This window comes from Ambystoma mexicanum, chromosome 5q (genome assembly GCF_040938575.1).
Source record: "Ambystoma mexicanum isolate Mex_15411 chromosome 5q, UKY_AmexF1_1, whole genome shotgun sequence".
NCBI lineage: Eukaryota > Metazoa > Chordata > Amphibia > Caudata > Ambystomatidae > Ambystoma > Ambystoma mexicanum.
Genome location: NC_090933.1, coordinates 10,296,055 through 10,313,855, shown reverse-complemented (window position 1 = coordinate 10,313,855; position 17,801 = coordinate 10,296,055).

Sequence of the window (17,801 nt, the reverse complement as noted above, 5' to 3'; positions counted from 1 at the left end):
AGCTCTGCCTTCAAGGCATCCCGTGCCATTATGGGCACCCTCCTAACTTTGTGGACGCTGGGAACAACACCCCACTTGAGAACAATCTTGTGTGCAAAACCCTTCAACTTGCCAAGTTTGGATGTAAATACTGAGGGAAATCCAACTTCCAGTTTCTCTGCAGTCAGCGGCCCTCCAACTCTAAGCAACACGTTCTCACTACTGCCTCCATCACTCACACTCAGTACTGGAATTGCTTTCCCAGGACGTACTTCGATCTCTAACGCGGCTTGCTCGTCCCATCCAACAACTGGGTCCCCCTTGTGTGCCACATAGAGCTTCCCACAGGCCTTACGTCCTTGAAATTCTATATCAACCCATTCAAATCCCAACACTCCAATGGGGACGTGACCATACGCACATGGTTTGATGTCAGATGGGGACAGATCAGCTACACTTTTCTGGAATTTGACCACATATAGCTATGGCGATATCATCGTATAGGGAGACCCTGTGTCTACCATCAACTCAAGCGGCGCCCCATTTATGGTAAGGGTGGCCCAAGCACTTCTCCTACCCTGACCTACACTCAACAGCAATCCTTCCCTGGCAGACACACCGTTGAAACTGGAGCAACCCACATAACCCACTACAGTAACATCATCATCCTCACTGGTAGCGTCAACCATCCTCACAGATTCTCTGCTGAGAACCATATTCCTGCACATACGGGCATAGTGTCCCTTCACTTTGCACTTTCTGCACTCCACATTAGAAGCTGGACATTCCTTGGACCCAGTTGTGTATCCCCGCCACCCACATTTCTTTCACATTTCCCTGCTCCCCAATGTCCCTCTGACATCCTTGGGTTTGCTTCTAGGACCATCATTCTTGCAGGGCATAACTACATGTATCACATCGGCCTTATCAGTCATTTCTTTGACACTCTGCCCAGACTCTTCCATGGTTCGGGATATCTCTATAACTTTCTCCAAAGGTGGGTCTTTCTCTATCCACAGCCTTTCTCTAACCCTTGAATCACTTGTCCGCATCATTACCTGGTCGCGGATGTATTCATCAATCAGGCTTGTAAATTTGCAAGTGGCTATTAAAGTGCGAAGAGAGGTTATGTAGGAGTCGATGCTCTCCCCGGCACCCTGCGCTCTCGAAAAGAAGTGGTACCTTTCAAGCACCACAGGTTCGCCCTCCTTCCGAACCTGGCTTCCAACTTGCTGAGGGCAGTTTCATAAGCAAGTACAACATCCTGGGTGGCATCGCCCCATCTCAATCCTGGAGGCGGGGTGCCAGTACGTTTGGTCCAGGCAAGTGTCTAAAAATCCTCAAACCTTCCGTGCCCAAACAATTCAACAACGCTTCTTCCTTGTCATCATCTGAGAGCCTAGCACCACCTGCAGCTCTGAGATACACCTTGAATGTATCCACCCACAGGTCCCAGGCTATAGCAGGTTCACCTGGGTTGGGCAGGAACGCAGGGGGTGGGCGTGCACTATTGTTCTGCATAATTGTGAGTCAGGCGACACTACTTGGTAACACTAGGAAGTCCAAGGAAGCCAACAATAATAGGCTAACCACCCAGGAAATTGGCCTGAAGAGCGTTGCGAGTCACAATAATTTCACAGGGAACGATGGCTCCTTTACATTGTGGGCACATCGCGAAACAATGCGGCAGCAGTTCAGAGCACCTACGATTCGTGAGCGCGAAGCGCCCGGTTCATGCCTAGACACGCCCCTAGCAAGTACCTCACCTGCTGCACTGTGACAATCCTCTTGGGGCCCACGCTCGACCCGGGGCAGGGGAGCGCAGGCCTTGGATAGAAGGCACGGAGCCTCCTGCGGCCCCGTGTGCGAGAGGATGCAGCAGAGGAGGACGTGGATTCCGGCTTCCGTATTATGGCATCACTGCACATGCGGCCCTGGGTTTTCCGCGCCGGTGCAGTCTTGGGCTGTACTCTGTACTCTTGAGGGGGAGGAAATCGGAGATCTGGTTTCCTGTGTTGATGCAGGCGCACAGCAGCACACAGTTTCTCCGTTGTACGCCGCACTCCCTGATGCCGGCCCCTCAGTTCCCGGGCCACGCGAATACTCCACCAACGCCTCCAACAACAGCCTCCAGGCACACAAGTTGGCTCGGCCAGCCTACGTGGGTCGGCTCAGTGTGCGATAGGCACTGCGGGTCCAGTTACTCTGGCGGTCCGGGACAGCTCCCCTGGGCACTAGAGGCACCGTTAAATAGAACGGCCACCAACAGGATGCGCGTCAACGCCGGCGATGGAGAGGGCATGGAGGGAGCCGCTGGGTGTAGACAAGGCGCGTGGGTTAGCAAGTTGATCACCTCGTCGCCAGTGCAATAACGAGGTACACCAGAGGTAAGTTGACTTCCTTTATTTGATCAACCTGAGCCCAGCGGACTCCACCTCCATCACTGTCCTCCAACCGACTCCCTAGAACTCCCACACATAAGTCAACAAGAATGGAACAAGAGAGTGTGGAATTCTACAGAGGTAGAATTCCACACATATACATAGGCTAGAATACAACACATTACAAAGGATATCAAGCCATTATTAACAAGACCCAGGATGTTAGTATGGGCCATTAAACATACAACCTGGTATGATAAAAATGCCAGAAAGCCAAAAAAGCACTTTCTAGGAGGATAAAGAACTTAGAAAGAATTGATAGAGATAATATTAGGTATTTAAGGTACAAGTAAAAGGAGCTGTTAATTCGGAAAAAGAAAGACGTTGCCAAAGTTAAATAAGAGGAGTTTTCAGAAGCAGCCCTAAAAAAGGACAGCACAAGATTTTGGAAAAGGGGGACTTCAGGAAATGCCAATAATACCAATATCACTCATGTAAACATCTCTGCAGGCATGTGGCTCAATCATTTTTTAAAAAATGTATGTGCTGAAGCAAAGTACCCTTTAATGGATAGACAATGAAGTACCTACTTGTTCCCCACTAGCACTCCAGAAATGCCAGCAGACTTTGAAATTCATGTTGAGTGAGGTGAGAAATGCCATAGAACATCAGAAGTGTGGTAAGTGCCCGGCACAGACAAAATATCAATAGGCATATTTAGAGCATACATTGATATCTGTGCCCCAGTGATTATTCGCCTGTTCAATGTGATTGCCAAATTGGGTGTTGATCTGCCATCTTGGACAATAGCATAAATATTCCTTATGGACAAAAAAGGGGATTTCCAGGATTTTGCCAACTACAGCCCCATCTCATTGCTCGATGCCACCGCAAGGGCTGTGCTGATGCACCTGTAACATTGGGTAAATGAACATCAAGTAATTAGTCCTCTACAAGGAGGCTTTCAATCCGGCCTAAGCACAATTGACCAGTCATTTAGGCTCTTCTCATTAACAAAGACATATGTAACAGTGAGTAAGATGAACCTGTACGCTGGCTTATTTCATTTTATTTTATTTCAATTTTTGTCATGTGCTGGCTCTACCCAGAGTGGCTTGGACCGCCTTACATTGTTCAAAGATTGAAAAGATGGGAGTTGAAAAAACGAAGTTAGAAAAATATGTTCATGAAAGAATACAGACATTAGGGTAGAAAAGTGATAACAGTGAAGGAGGACAGAGTTATGCATGGAGAAACACTTAGGTGCTTGCAAGGATTCTCCTAAAAAGGCTAAAGGAAGGGGTTGAGGACAACGTGTTTTCAGACAACCAACTTATGTTTAGACCGGTAAAGGGCATTATTTTCCAGGGTTTGAGCCTTTATCTGATCTTGGAGCAAGTACTTTGAAATCCTGGCTGTTCCTGTTTATTAGTTAAAGAAAATATTTAGCCTTACAGCGGTTACTGGCGCCCATAAATTCTTGTGGACAGATATTTGTTGAGAAATAGAACCTTACAATTTAATAGGTGGCTTTCAAATTCCAAATTACAGATCACCCCTAGGCTGACGAGGGTATAAAGTAGAAATAAAGAGAAAATTGCTGTAATGTTTTTGAATTTGTACCTTTATTTGTGAAAAAATAAAAGGAAAATTAAATCAATTTGGTAGTCTTTGTTTTTTAGGATTATGTTGTGAAATTTATTTTAGACTTTTGCTCTTCATTGTTTGTTCTTCATTTGCAACAAAAAAAAATCATGATTTACTTCTTTTTCAGTTCAGTTGATTTCTAAATATAATTCCAAAGTCTTTGGTTTAGTGTTTCCAAAGCAATCACTGAATTGGTTGTTTCATTCAGTTGGTTTGTAGATACCATTAGTCGACTTCAATTTGTATCGTTTTCTTCAAGGTTTGTATTGTTATTAGGGTCTTTGCATTTCCAAAAATGATCACTGTATGTTTTTTGTAAGAAATTGGCTTAGTTGCATCAGAAGCACCTCGACACGTGTTTCACCGTCTATGTTTATGACGGTTCTTCAGGAGGTTCCTTTGTGGACTATTTGATTTGTTGAGAAACAGTCGTTTTCCTTTGGTGCAGGAGATCACTGCATGTTGGTATTGAGTAATTTATTTGATTTAGACATACATTGTTGATATGTTCTTTCTTTGATTTACAAAATTGGTATTTCCTCTGTTTCTGAAAAGAACCAAACACTGGTTTGAGTTTGTCTTCTTTTAGTATTACAAAATGGTATGCTAATAACAGGATATATAGCATTTTGTATTCTCTTTTTGCTTGCAGATATAACATTGAAACATGATTTACATGCAAATGCTTTTGTCACCATTAGTTTGTTAGATTATTTACAAAAAGTTGAAGTGGGGATTTCAATATAGTGTGTTTTCAAATGGTAAAATACAGCATTGTTGTTTAGTAGAGTACAATGTAGTACCTTAATTCTTAGCCGGTCTGATGTAAACCGTTTTCCGCCTTGAGAAATGTTTGTATACCTTCGGTGTTGTTGCCTAAAAAGAAACAAATTTTACGTGTTACTATGTCCTCATATTGGGTATTGGTAGCACTTAGAACGTAGCACTTTTATATTCTAGAGAAAAGTTAATCTGAGACTCCAGGTTTGGTTGTGCTTTAGCATTCTACTGTTTGTATTGTAGGGAAAAGGGTCCAGTATTACCTTTACAGTTTTGTTCCTTCGCCTGTCACGATCTTCTCGCTGTGTGCCGGTCCTCGGTGTATTTGATTCGCGTTGTTTGGTCACGTGACTTACAGCGTTATATAGCGCGATGATGTGTCACGTTGTATTTACTATGTTATTCCGAGCGGCGTTAGTCTATGGCATTTTTGATTTGGAAATATTACTGCCTTCATTTTTTTTTTATAGATTACAGGTTGTACAGATTTGGTAAACGTCCTGTTTTGTATATTTACGCAGTTCTAGTTGAATATTGATAAAATACATACTATTTTCGCTATTTTGAAACCGTAATGTGGAATTTGTTCTTGTTGACAGAAAATATTTTCCCGAATTTTATTGTATGAAAAATTATGATTTTCAAGGAGATATCTTCTCTTCCAGACGATATTTTCATTGCTATTCGTTCTTTCATGTCCCAAAAATGTATAAACATGGCCCAATGATTTTCAATTGTCTGTGAGTGCATTATGGCCATACCTATTCTTCTCATTATCATGAATCGTGCAGATGTTTACAGAAAATGGTGCATCTCCTGGTCTTTGCTTAATCCAGTGAAACATGTGTCAATTGAACAGATCCAAAATGCTTCTCGTCTCCTTAATATTCTTTCAATATTACCTCCTATTGGTGGGAGCTTCATTTTTTCAATGCGAACATTTTTAGATTTACAAGATCTTGCATCAGATGGTTCATCCGAAAATGGTTAGCTAATGGTGTTTCTGAGTCTTGATTTCTGATAGATCTGATGTGCTCACTAATTCTTGTTTTTAGATTCCTGATTGTGCTGCCAATATAGTGTTTGGAGCAAATGCATTTAATTCCATATACTGGATATTTACTGTTACAGTAGATAAATTGTTCGATTTGTTTGATTTGTCCATTGGGCAATGTTATGGTGGTTTTTGCATTGTCTGAAAATGTACATACACTGCAAACTATACACTTCTTTCTATAAAAGAAATGAAGGCAGTAATATTTCTCAATCAAAAATGGCACAGACTAACGCAGCTCGGAATAACATAGTAAATACAACGTGGCACGTCATTACGCTATATAACGCTGTAAATCACGTGACCAAACAACGCAAATCGAGTGCACCGAGGACCGGCACACAGCAAGACGATCGTGACAGGCGAAGGAAAAAAACTGCAAAGCTAACACTGTACCCTTTTCCCTACAATACAAACAGTAGAATGCTAAAGCACAACCAAACCTGGAGTCTCAGATTAATTTGTCTCTAGAATATAAAAGTGCGACATTCTAAGTGCTACCAATACCCAACAAGAGGACATACTAACGCATAAAATACATTTCTATTTAGGAAACAGCACCAAAGGTATTGAAACGTTTCTCAAGGCGGAAAACGGCTTACAGCAGACAGGCTAAGAGTTAAGGTACTCCATTGTACTCTATTAAACAACAATGCTGTATTTTACCATTTGAAAACACACTATATTGAAATCCCCACTTCAACTTTTTGTAAATAATCGAACAGACTAATGGTGACAAAAGCGTTTGCATGTAAATCATGTTTCAATGTTATATCTGAAAGCAAAACGAGAATACAAAATGCTATACATCCTATTATTAGCATACTGTTTTGTAATACTAAGAGAAGACAAACTCAAACGAGTGTTTGGTTTCTTTTCAGAAAATAACAATTTTGTAAATCAAAGAAAGAACATATCAACAATGTATGTCTAAATCAAATAAATTACTCAATACCAACATGCAGTGATCTTCTGCACCAAAGGTAAATGACTGTTTCTCAACAAATCAAATAGTCCACAAAGGAACCTCCTGAAGAACCGTCATAAACATAGACGGGGAATCACGTGTCGAAGTGCCTCTAATGCAACTAAGCCAATTTCTTACAAAAAACAATACAGTGATCATTTTTGGAAATGCAAAGACACTAATAACAATACAAACCTTGAAGAAAACGATACAAATTGAAGTCGACCAATGGTATCTACAAACCAACTGAATGAAACAACCAATTCAGTGACTGCTTTGGAAATACTAAAGCAAAGACTTTGGAACTATATTTAGAAATCAACTGAACTGAAAAAGAAGTAAATCATACATTTTTTTGCAAATGAAGAACAAACAATGAAGAGCAAAAGTCTAAAATAAATTGACAACATAATCCTAAAAAACAAAGACTACCAAATTGATTTAATTTTCCTTTTATTTTTTCACAAATAAAGGTGCAAATTCAAAAACATTGCAGCAATTTTCTCTTTATTTCCATTCCTGTTTATGCAGCTTTTATAGATCTGAGCTCTGCCTTTCTACCACATATACAGGAAATGCCTGTGAAGGGAATTGGGTGTGCCAGGAGCCCTCTTGCAAATGATTGCAGCTCTTCATGGATAATCCAGGGTGCATGTGCGTTATGGCCCAGGAGGTGAGCTTAGCGAACAAATGAAGGTTGAAGGAGGGAAAAAGGGTCTGGAAACGGTGTGTTCTGGTCCCCCCTATTTTAATTTATACACCAACTCACTTGAAGAGCAACTGCTGGCCCTAAAGGTCATAATCACAAGGTGTGATCATAGGAAATTGTCAGTACTAAGTTACGAAGATAATGCGGTTTTAATGGCAACCGCACCTAAATCACTCCAATTCTGGGTTGATGAGTACACAGCAAATATGACAGCAAAGAGGCATAGAGTGAATATGAAAAAGTGCCAAATAATGTGTGCCTCAGTGAGAAGGAAGCCAAGGATATGTCTGAATGGACATTTACTTGAGGTTTGAAATTAATTTGACGGGCCTAAGATTTCATGCCAAACTGACCCGGGAGGACCATTTACTGAAATCAGCGACAGAAATCAGACAGATCTGTAGAGGAGCAGCCAAATGCCTCTGCAGGAAGTCCCGCCCCTCCGCTGCCTGTATGTTGGAAGCCTGAAACTGCACCATGCTTGACACCAGTAGTTGTGCCTATTCCACTGAGATTTTTGAGAAAAGGTATCCATTAAGAAAGCCATACCTGATCTACCCATGTAGAGATGACAATCTCTTGAAAGAGATCCCTGAAGGAATATGAAGACAGAAAGAGAAGCTGATATGTATGGACCTTATAGAAACTGATGATAAAATAACGAATTGAGTGAACATCCTTATGCAGAAATGATGATTGCACATGTGAGAAGCACTGCATAAAATGCAAGCCATTTAATATCTGTACAGATGCAGAAACCCAAGTAGACCAAGTAATCATAGAGACTAGCTTTACATAGTGAACAGACTGCAGGCAGTGCTGCCATTATATGGTGTCTGGACATCATAGCTTATCTGATAACGTGGACGGTAAGCTCACAGTGGCATAATCTATAATTCCTGCTGTTTTTTGAGCTTTGAATAGTATTGATAGCTTTTACTTATAGCTGTTTTTTCCATATTGTTCCCCCTAGGTAAATGAAAATCACCGTGAAGGAAACCTAACTGAATTGTCTGTAGTTTTGAGTTCCAAGACCTATTACGTTTGTTGTTGTTTTGTTGCTCTACCCCTGATGAATTTCTCGCAATTGTATAAATCGTTGTTTGAGAATGAAACATGTAGGGTTTATGATTATGTTGTATTACTGCCAACATCTTAATACATTAAAGTTATATTTAACTGTTTAGAACCGCCAATCATACTTAAGGCGGATTCACTGAACCAGGTATTTGTTATAGAGAGGTGGTACTCGGTAAAATAGGGACTCCCGCAGAGTTTAGTATCAAAACACAATTTTCTCATGAAATTGGGTCTTTTTTACTCTGGTCTTACAACTTGTTAATGAAGTCAGTTGTTTGTATCAGAGTTTATCTCCATTTTTTTAAAAAAATGTTTCCCAAGTGTTTTGGGTTCACTGTGCACTTTATTATGAGTAAGAATGTCTTTGAGATTCTTAATGTGATTTTAGGCTTCTAGTGAATGTCATTGTTTTTTAACAAATATATTTTTTGTAAGAAAATTGAACAGTTTAATATGTCAATTTAATAAAATATTATACCGATTTAGACCACTCAGTGGTGTTTATGGTTTACTGTTTGTAATTTTCGATCTCTGGTGAATTTCAATGCCTAAGAGGGGGTCCTATATGGAAGCTGCGAGATTCTTTATGTTTTGAAACGATCGTAGGCTGTGTCAAGGGGGACGAACCTCGCAGCACTGTCTAGTAGCCCTTTCGTCTTCCTTTTGGTTAATGTTGTTTAGAGCGGTTCTCTCCGCAAGACCTGTTATAAGTGGTAAATTGAGTTAGATTGACACTACTTAATGGTTGAGTGATGAACATTGCGGGATTCGCATTTCAATAAGATATTTTTCCCTAAAAGTTATTTTTGAGGTAAGTCCATGATGGCAGCAGAACGGACTAAGAGTTATGACGATAAATATGTCCTTGAACTGCTGGCACAATCTTCTTTGTTTTCAGATGAAGGAGAAGGGTCTCTCATAGCAAATCTAAGCAATTGGGATGAATTGTTGCAGCTTAAGAAAAGACTAATCCGGACAGAGCTTCATGGTTCAATCATGATTGAATACTTACGGTCAGGCACCTTACCACAAGGCCTTGTGGTTCGCAATGAACCCCGCTTGTTTTTGGACAATAGAGACTTCATTTTGCAATGGAGTTATATTGCAAATAAATGCGGGAGGGACTGGACTATACTTATAATAGATACAGCTCGTGCCATGACAATCAAGATCTCAGGTGATCTTGAAAAAGAGGAAATTAAGAAGCTAGTTCCTCTCGATACCTACAAAAAGCGCCTAGAAGAGATTCTGAAAGAGATTATTGACTTTAAAGAATTCTGTACACAAGATCGCATTACGCGTATGAAGAAAGATCTTCTTCAATTTTCGCATGAAAATACGTTCCGCTACACTAAAGAAGGTTATGATCCTTTTGCTGGTCGACATCCTAACGGGCAAAAGCAGGGTGGTCAGAAACGTGTTAATTTTGGCAACACTTCTTTCAGTTCAGGTAGCTCTGACAACAGTAATTTTTTCCAACAGAGAGGCTATAAAGGTTCTCGGAACCGAGGGAGGAACCAAAGGAGAGCAGGACGCAACACACGTAATTCCCGCAACAGCAATAGGAATAATTTTTATTCCCTTCATCAGGGCAATCCTGTAGGTGCCCCCCCACAACAATTGCAACAGCTAGGTTTTTTAGACCCGCATCAGGATACAGACATCTGGGACGAGGCTCCCCGAGTGCTGCGCAGCAACAGACCCTATTAGTAAATCTATCGACTTATAGCCCATCAGCGGAAGAGGTTTCTGTCATTAATAAAGGGTTGGGTTTTGTCCCAACAGTTCATTATGACAAGTTCCGTACACGCGTGGAAGTTGAGCAATTGCTACGCAAAATTCACTTGCAACAATATTTCTCTCAGAACAGTTATGATGATCAGAACAATGAAAGCAGTTTTCGTAATAAATCTTCTTTTAACCCCCCGGCAGCCAGCTTTACACCCGAAGCGATTGTATTTGCTAAGAGAGTGTGGCATGATATCGAACGTTTCGAAAATCTACAACCGCATCATACTTTTCAGAATATGAGTAATTCAGAACGATTGGCGGTTAAACACTTGGCCAGTCACTCAGATATCATTTTGCGAAAAGCGGACAAAGGAGGAGCGGTAGTCATGCTAAACAGGAGTGATTACATTAATGAATGTTTACGTCAGCTCAACGATAAAAACTTCTACCAACCTATCACTGAAGACCCTACTAAGCGGTTAGCCACACTCATTACCAGCAAAGTTGAGAAGGCACTTGAACGAGGTTGGATATGCCAACAGGAGTGTGATTACTTACAAGTTAAAGACCCTACTATACCGAAATTCTACATTCTTCCAAAAATTCATAAGGCTATGGTGAACCCTCCGGGACGCCCAATCGTCTCAGGTACTGGTGCGATTTTAGAACCACTCTCGCGTTTTGCCGACAGATATCTTAAACCGTATGTCGCAGCCATGTATTCCTTTGTACAAGATACCACAGAAGTGATTAATATGGTTGAAGACATGCAATTCGACCCGCATCAGCAACTAATGGTTAGTCTTGATATAGTGTCTCTCTACACTTGTATCCCTCAGCAGGATACATTACAAGTATTGGAAGAAACCCTCCTAACCAAAAGAACAACGGGCAAAGTACCCAATAGCTTCATTCTGTGGTGCGCCGAAATGGCCTTAACCGAAAATTACTTCGGGTTTAACGGCCAGCTATACCATCAAGTTCACGGCACTGCCATGGGGTCATCAGTTGCCCCCTCAGCAGCTAACCTATATGTAGAAAGCTTTGAAAGAGGCGTTATTTATAACCCCTCTAACCCCTTTTTTAACAACCTGGGGTTGTGGCGACGCTATATTGATGATATATTAATCATCTGGAATGGCTCTCTGGCCATGTTTGAAGAATTTGCAGTATGGATTAATAAACAAAACCGTTATCTGAAGTTCACCTCTACCCATAGTAACAAGGAACTTAATTTTCTAGATGTTACCATCTGGGTAGACAGTGGGTCTAATATTTTGAAAGTTAAACCTTTTCATAAACCTACCGACCGCAACTCACTATTAGAATTTAAGAGCTGCCACCCTCGACATACGAGGGAAAATCTTCCTTTCGGCCAATTCCTGCGCCTTAAAAGGAATAGTTCTACACGTGATATTTTCCGTCAAGAAGCTCAAGCCTTAGGGTCCAAATTGAAAGCACGTAGTTATCCTGAAAAGATTATTAAGCGTGCTTACAAGAGGTCCTCGAACAATGACCGAGGCGCACTTCTAGAATATCGGGACAGGTCCACAGAAAGTAAAAACCTAGTGTTTGTCAGCACTTTCAGCCCTTCAGCTAATCAAGTTGTGAAGATTATTACGAAAAATTGGCACATCCTTCGTCAAGGCGAGTGCCCGTTGGATCCACCTATGTGTGCATTCAAAAGAGGACCCAACCTTAAAGAACTCCTCACGAAGAATGACATCTCCAAAGGCCAACACCGACAAAAGAGTGTTACTGAAATGTGGGGTCTACCCAAAACGGTGGGCCATGCCCCGTGCGGCCAGTGTACCAACTGTATACTTACCAGCAGAACATTGCAGGTCGACATCGGCCTTAAAAAACTTTGGTTACAGAAAACCTTTACTAACTGCAATTCTAGCAATGTGGTTTATGCAATCTGGTGCCCTTGTGGTAAAATGTACATAGGAATGACCAAACGCAAAGTGAAAGTAAGAATCTCCGAACATAGGAGTTGCATCAAGAATAAAGTGATGACAGCACCTATGGTAGGCCATTTCGTTGTTATGAACCATAAAGCAGATGAACTTAGATGGACCGTGTTATTGCATATTGCTGCTGGCTCGGACGGTGACTCTGTTACGAAACGACTATTGACTAAAGAAACCTGGCTAATTTTTCTGTGCAATACAACAGAGATCGGGTTAAACGAAGCCATTGATTGGAATAACATTTAAAATCCCAGGTCCGTATTTTCTAGTTTTCGCTTGCTTTGCCGTGCAGTACTGAATGGACATGTAGTGCAAGTTTTCCACCGCATTTTCCAGACCAGAGCCTACTTCTCTCTAGGACGTTATTTGTGTTTGGGCTCGGCTCCTCGGCGTTCACTAACAGACGTTGCCCCTTTAATGATACAGCCAGCAATACCTTGCACAGGTGGTCTTGTTTCACATTCTCCGACGCGGAGCCTTTATAATACGTCACATCCGCTAATACGGCTGACGACGGCCTGAATACGTAACCCGGAAGCAGACACTCGCGAGCTTGACAAACTGACAAGAAGTAAGTGGTGATCGAGTTTAATTACCTTAGAGATCACAGAGGCCAAACAACATCTTGTTGCCACTTTATTTATTAGTCAATAAGACATTCCTTTAACAGCAACTTTTCTGCTACAATGGCCCTACTCATGGCGCTTCTCCTTCTTTTTATTTAGGAGTTTGCCATTGTATTCAACAGTAAACACAAGTAACGCATGCAACATAGATCCGGCCTTTGAACAGCCTTGCTACGCCGAGTGGTTGTTCCATCTTGTCCTTGTCGCCATCGGGGTTAAGTTTACAATGGGCTAGTATTAGTCCCCACACACTGGAGCTGGCGAGAGTGAACGGATAGGTGCCCAGAATACAAGGTAAATGTTGCTACATGCGAAGATGCTGATTACGAGCGCCTTCAAGCTTTGGTTGAACAGTTGTTATACGTTTAACCGTCTCAGAATGTTTTCACGTAGACTTCAGAATAGGTGAACTAGGTAATAAATAACCAACTTTAGATTGTTATGAGTTCTAGTTATCTATCTTCTTATTCATTTTTCGGAGTACGCTCCGCCTGGAAGAGACCCTTCATTCATTCTATGATTAATCTGTTTTTTGAATATTCAGGTTAAAATTACAAATATTTTTTGTTGCGAATCCCGTGATGAGTTTTTTTTTTTTTTTTTTTTTTTTTTTCCTCAACCGTTGCTGTATTGTCTGTTCTAGATTCACCTGTATCTACTAAGAAGATACCTTTATCCACCCGTCTCTTCATAGCTTATCTGATAACGTGGACGGTAAGCTCACAGTGGCATAATCTATAATTCCTGCTGTTTTTTGAGCTTTGAATAGTATTGATAGCTTTTACTTATAGCTGTTTTTTCCATATTGTTCCCCCTAGGTAAATGAAAATCACCGTGAAGGAAACCTAACTGAATTGTCTGTAGTTTTGAGTTCCAAGACCTATTACGTTTGTTGTTGTTTTGTTGCTCTACCCCTGATGAATTTCTCGCAATTGTATAAATCGTTGTTTGAGAATGAAACATGTAGGGTTTATGATTATGTTGTATTACTGCCAACATCTTAATACATTAAAGTTATATTTAACTGTTTAGAACCGCCAATCATACTTAAGGCGGATTCACTGAACCAGGTATTTGTTATAGAGAGGTGGTACTCGGTAAAATAGGGACTCCCGCAGAGTTTAGTATCAAAACACAATTTTCTCATGAAATTGGGTCTTTTTTACTCTGGTCTTACAACTTGTTAATGAAGTCAGTTGTTTGTATCAGAGTTTATCTCCATTTTTTTAAAAAAATGTTTTGGGTTCACTGTGCACTTTATTATGAGTAAGAATGTCTTTGAGATTCTTAATGTGATTTTAGGCTTCTAGTGAATGTCATTGTTTTTTAACAAATATATTTTTTGTAAGAAAATTGAACAGTTTAATATGTCAATTTAATAAAATATTATACCGATTTAGACCACTCAGTGGTGTTTATGGTTTACTGTTTGTAATTTTCGATCTCTGGTGAATTTCAATGCCTAAGAGGGGGTCCTATATGGAAGCTGCGAGATTCTTTATGTTTTGAAACGATCGTAGGCTGTGTCAAGGGGGACGAACCTCGCAGCACTGTCTAGTAGCCCTTTCGTCTTCCTTTTGGTTAATGTTGTCTGGACATCGGTGTCACAACTTTTTAGTAAGTTCAAACCCATGAAGAAAGAAGGATTGAGAGCTGTGTGTCGCAGTAAAGAATTAGCTGAAGATCATGGACTTGAAGGGTGAAGCAGTTTGGCCTGGTATCAAAGCTGAAGCAGCCAAGAACTGGTTATCTATCCATGAAGAACAGTGAAATGTGAGAAGCTGAATTATCCCTCGTTAAGGTGCAAAGAAGGATCACCATGAGTGCCAAGTTTATTAATTCAAAACAATTAAATGCTAGGAAATGAACCAAATTGCGGTATCCTCTCATGTGAGTGAAGGATGAAAATAGGAGTTGGGCATGCAGACCAGAACTGTGATAAGCGTGTGTCTGTACTCCCTTTTATTCCCAAGAGAAGAGAATCTACTGCAAGGCCAATTTCAAAGACAGTCTTCATGGCAGAAGGCATGGGTGTTAGGGAGAATTCTCCAGAATGGCTAATTTCCCTTACCTACTGAGTCCCTCAGCAGCTTTGCTGGATTTCTAGGATTTATTTTTTTCACCGGGTAAGAGTGTGAAACATTTTCCCACACTTATATGTGTTTTAAGCTATGTGTTGTACATTTTTTTGTGTTCATAGACTATCGAATCTCACCTACTCCATAGGCATCATCTTTTTACTGTGTGTCACACAGCACCTTTAGTGCAGTGACACAGGGCTGTCTTTTAGACTTCCCTCTTCATACTCCATTTTCTGGGACTGACTACTGTCTCCCAGAACATGTAAAGTTGCCATTGACTTTACTAGTCTTTTTAAATTCACAGACCCAGTACAACCTATCTTCCCATAGAGACTGGAAGGGTTAATAGTTATCCCTTTTTGTCTGTTTCTCATGGAACATTATTTCATTCCCCTTTCTCTAAGGCGGTGGTATCTACCATTTTTATTTTACCGCGAGCTATAAAAATAGCCTCGGTACTGTTAGAGGCTATGGTGGTAGCCTCTAACTTTAATCAGCTGGACCCCTTTTAATGTTATTTGGCTCCGGTTGGGTTTATTCACCATTTCATTTTGTAAATGTCTTTCTCGTGTTTTACTCAGCACGCCAAACCATGTTTGGTTCCTTTGTTCGCTGTCCTTGGGTGGACAGGATGTGAGGGAAGGGTTTAAGGCCCCCTGCACAGGGTCTCCTTGGAGACCCAAGTCGCACTCTAGTTTGATTGGCTAGGTGGCTGTCCTGCCAGGACAGCCACCCTGCCGTGTGATTGACAGCCAGGCTGTGTGAATGGGGGAAAACTGCTTAAAAGCAGGTCTCTGGGACTTGGGAGGCAGAGTCTCCACTGGATCAAGAGAACCGAAGAGAAGCTGAAGGAAGAGGACTACTGCAACTACTGAACCTCCCGGTGAAGCCCTGTTGCAGGTCCGTATCGCCTGAAACTTCGACGACAGGGAAGATCTGCAAGGAATCTTCTCCCCTTGAGCTGGTGGGACCAACAAGTTTGCCAAACACCAAGCAAGGCCTCCCTCTCCTGGTCAAATTTGCTGTGCATCGCTGCAGTGAACCGGATAGCCAGGAAGACCGGACCCTGTTTGGGTTTTAAGGAGTGCACCTTAAAGTGCAGGACCCTCCAGTCTACCTCCGTCTTGTCAGTCTGACAGTCGCTTCAGGAACCGTGAGCCTGCAGGAACTTCTGCCTCAGCTACAGCATTCTTCTTCTACTAAGGTATTGTGCAAATCCGGTTGTTCGTTCCGTCCAGCCACGGTGAAAGTGTTTGAAATCTTTCGCCAATCCGAGGGCTTGTCCTTCTCTACTCTTTTAAATAACTTTTCTTCTGACCAACTTTGTTCCAAACTCTTGGCAAAGACTTAACTGCAAACTACTCTGAACTGTGTGATCCTCTGCAAAGACACTGAACCACTAACATTGGCCCAGGCCTATTGATTTGAATCCTAGTTGTAGTAAGCCTTTTGTAGATTGCCCTGCCTATTACTTGTTTGTGCTGCTTGATTTTGAATAACCTTGTCTTTCCCTCCCTTTTTAAATTGCTGGAGTGCCATTTTGCTCACACTTCATTTTGAGCTTAACTTGTCCAGAATTGATTGGGTGGTGTGTAGTATATTAAGATTGTGATTTTCTGCTTCTTTATATAAATGAACTGTTTTATAACTGATGGTGTCAATAAATGTATATTTTTTTACTCAGAAACCTTGAGTCAGTGTTTGTTTGAACCATAGCAATTGGTGTCCTTTGTGTAAATTCTGATACTGCTCACTTTACTCTTGAGATAAGTCTGGCTGCTCAGCCATCGCTACCACTTTACTGTGTAGTACGGGCTTGTATCATAGGTGAATTTGTACTTGCACTTGTAGTCTTAATTGTGTGTGATGTTCCCATGTTAGGCATATGATTCTGCCTAACAATGGGCGATGAGAGATGAGGGGCTAATTGGGAGGGAAGCAAAATCATGTCCACCTCCCGGCACCTGGCTATGAGTTTACGTGCTGCTAAGGAGCCAAAGTTCCAGACATGGCACGTGTGTGCCAACCAGTTTTAGAGGGCCATATAACGAAAAACCTTATAGTTTGATAGCCAATGAAGAGCTGTGTGTCAAATAACTGTTGAAGATGACTTGCATTAGGGTGGGCATAAGTTGTCCACTTGACTGTAGAGACCCAATCACAACACGATCTGTTATAGAAAGTATACTTAGCTGTTCCCCTTGAGCCAACCACAACATCCCGTAGGTTGTATAGTTTGCCACGTAGTGTGACGTCACTTATGACTTGTTTTTACTGTATAAATGTAATTTTTTATGAAATGCGTTGAGACCTCGAGCGAACATCTGGCGATGTCCGATGTAATGCCCTGTTTTATACAATTGATATTTAAACAGTCGAATGAGACTTTGCCAACTTCCTGAGTCAGTCTGATTATTTGATGTAAGAATTATTCTGCATCCCATCCTTTGCATGACAGGTTACTGATTAAGGACTACATGTTCAGATCTCAAGTGGGATCTTCAGATTCGCTAAAAAGCATGAGGCATCATTCAACAGACCACTTGATGATGATCTATAGAGCTAAAGCAGTATCGGCTGGGCGTATGGCTGTGAAATATGGGGATATACTAATTTAACCTCCCTTCAGATAAGGAAAAAAGATGTCCTAAGAAGGATATTATCCGTTCTCATTCTACCTCTGCTTATACATCCCATTTGGAGTCTGCACTGATGTATCTAACAGTATAGTTAATTCCAGAGCTATTTTGTCTGGCATAGTCTCTGGTTGCATAGTGGGGAGAATGGAGGTCA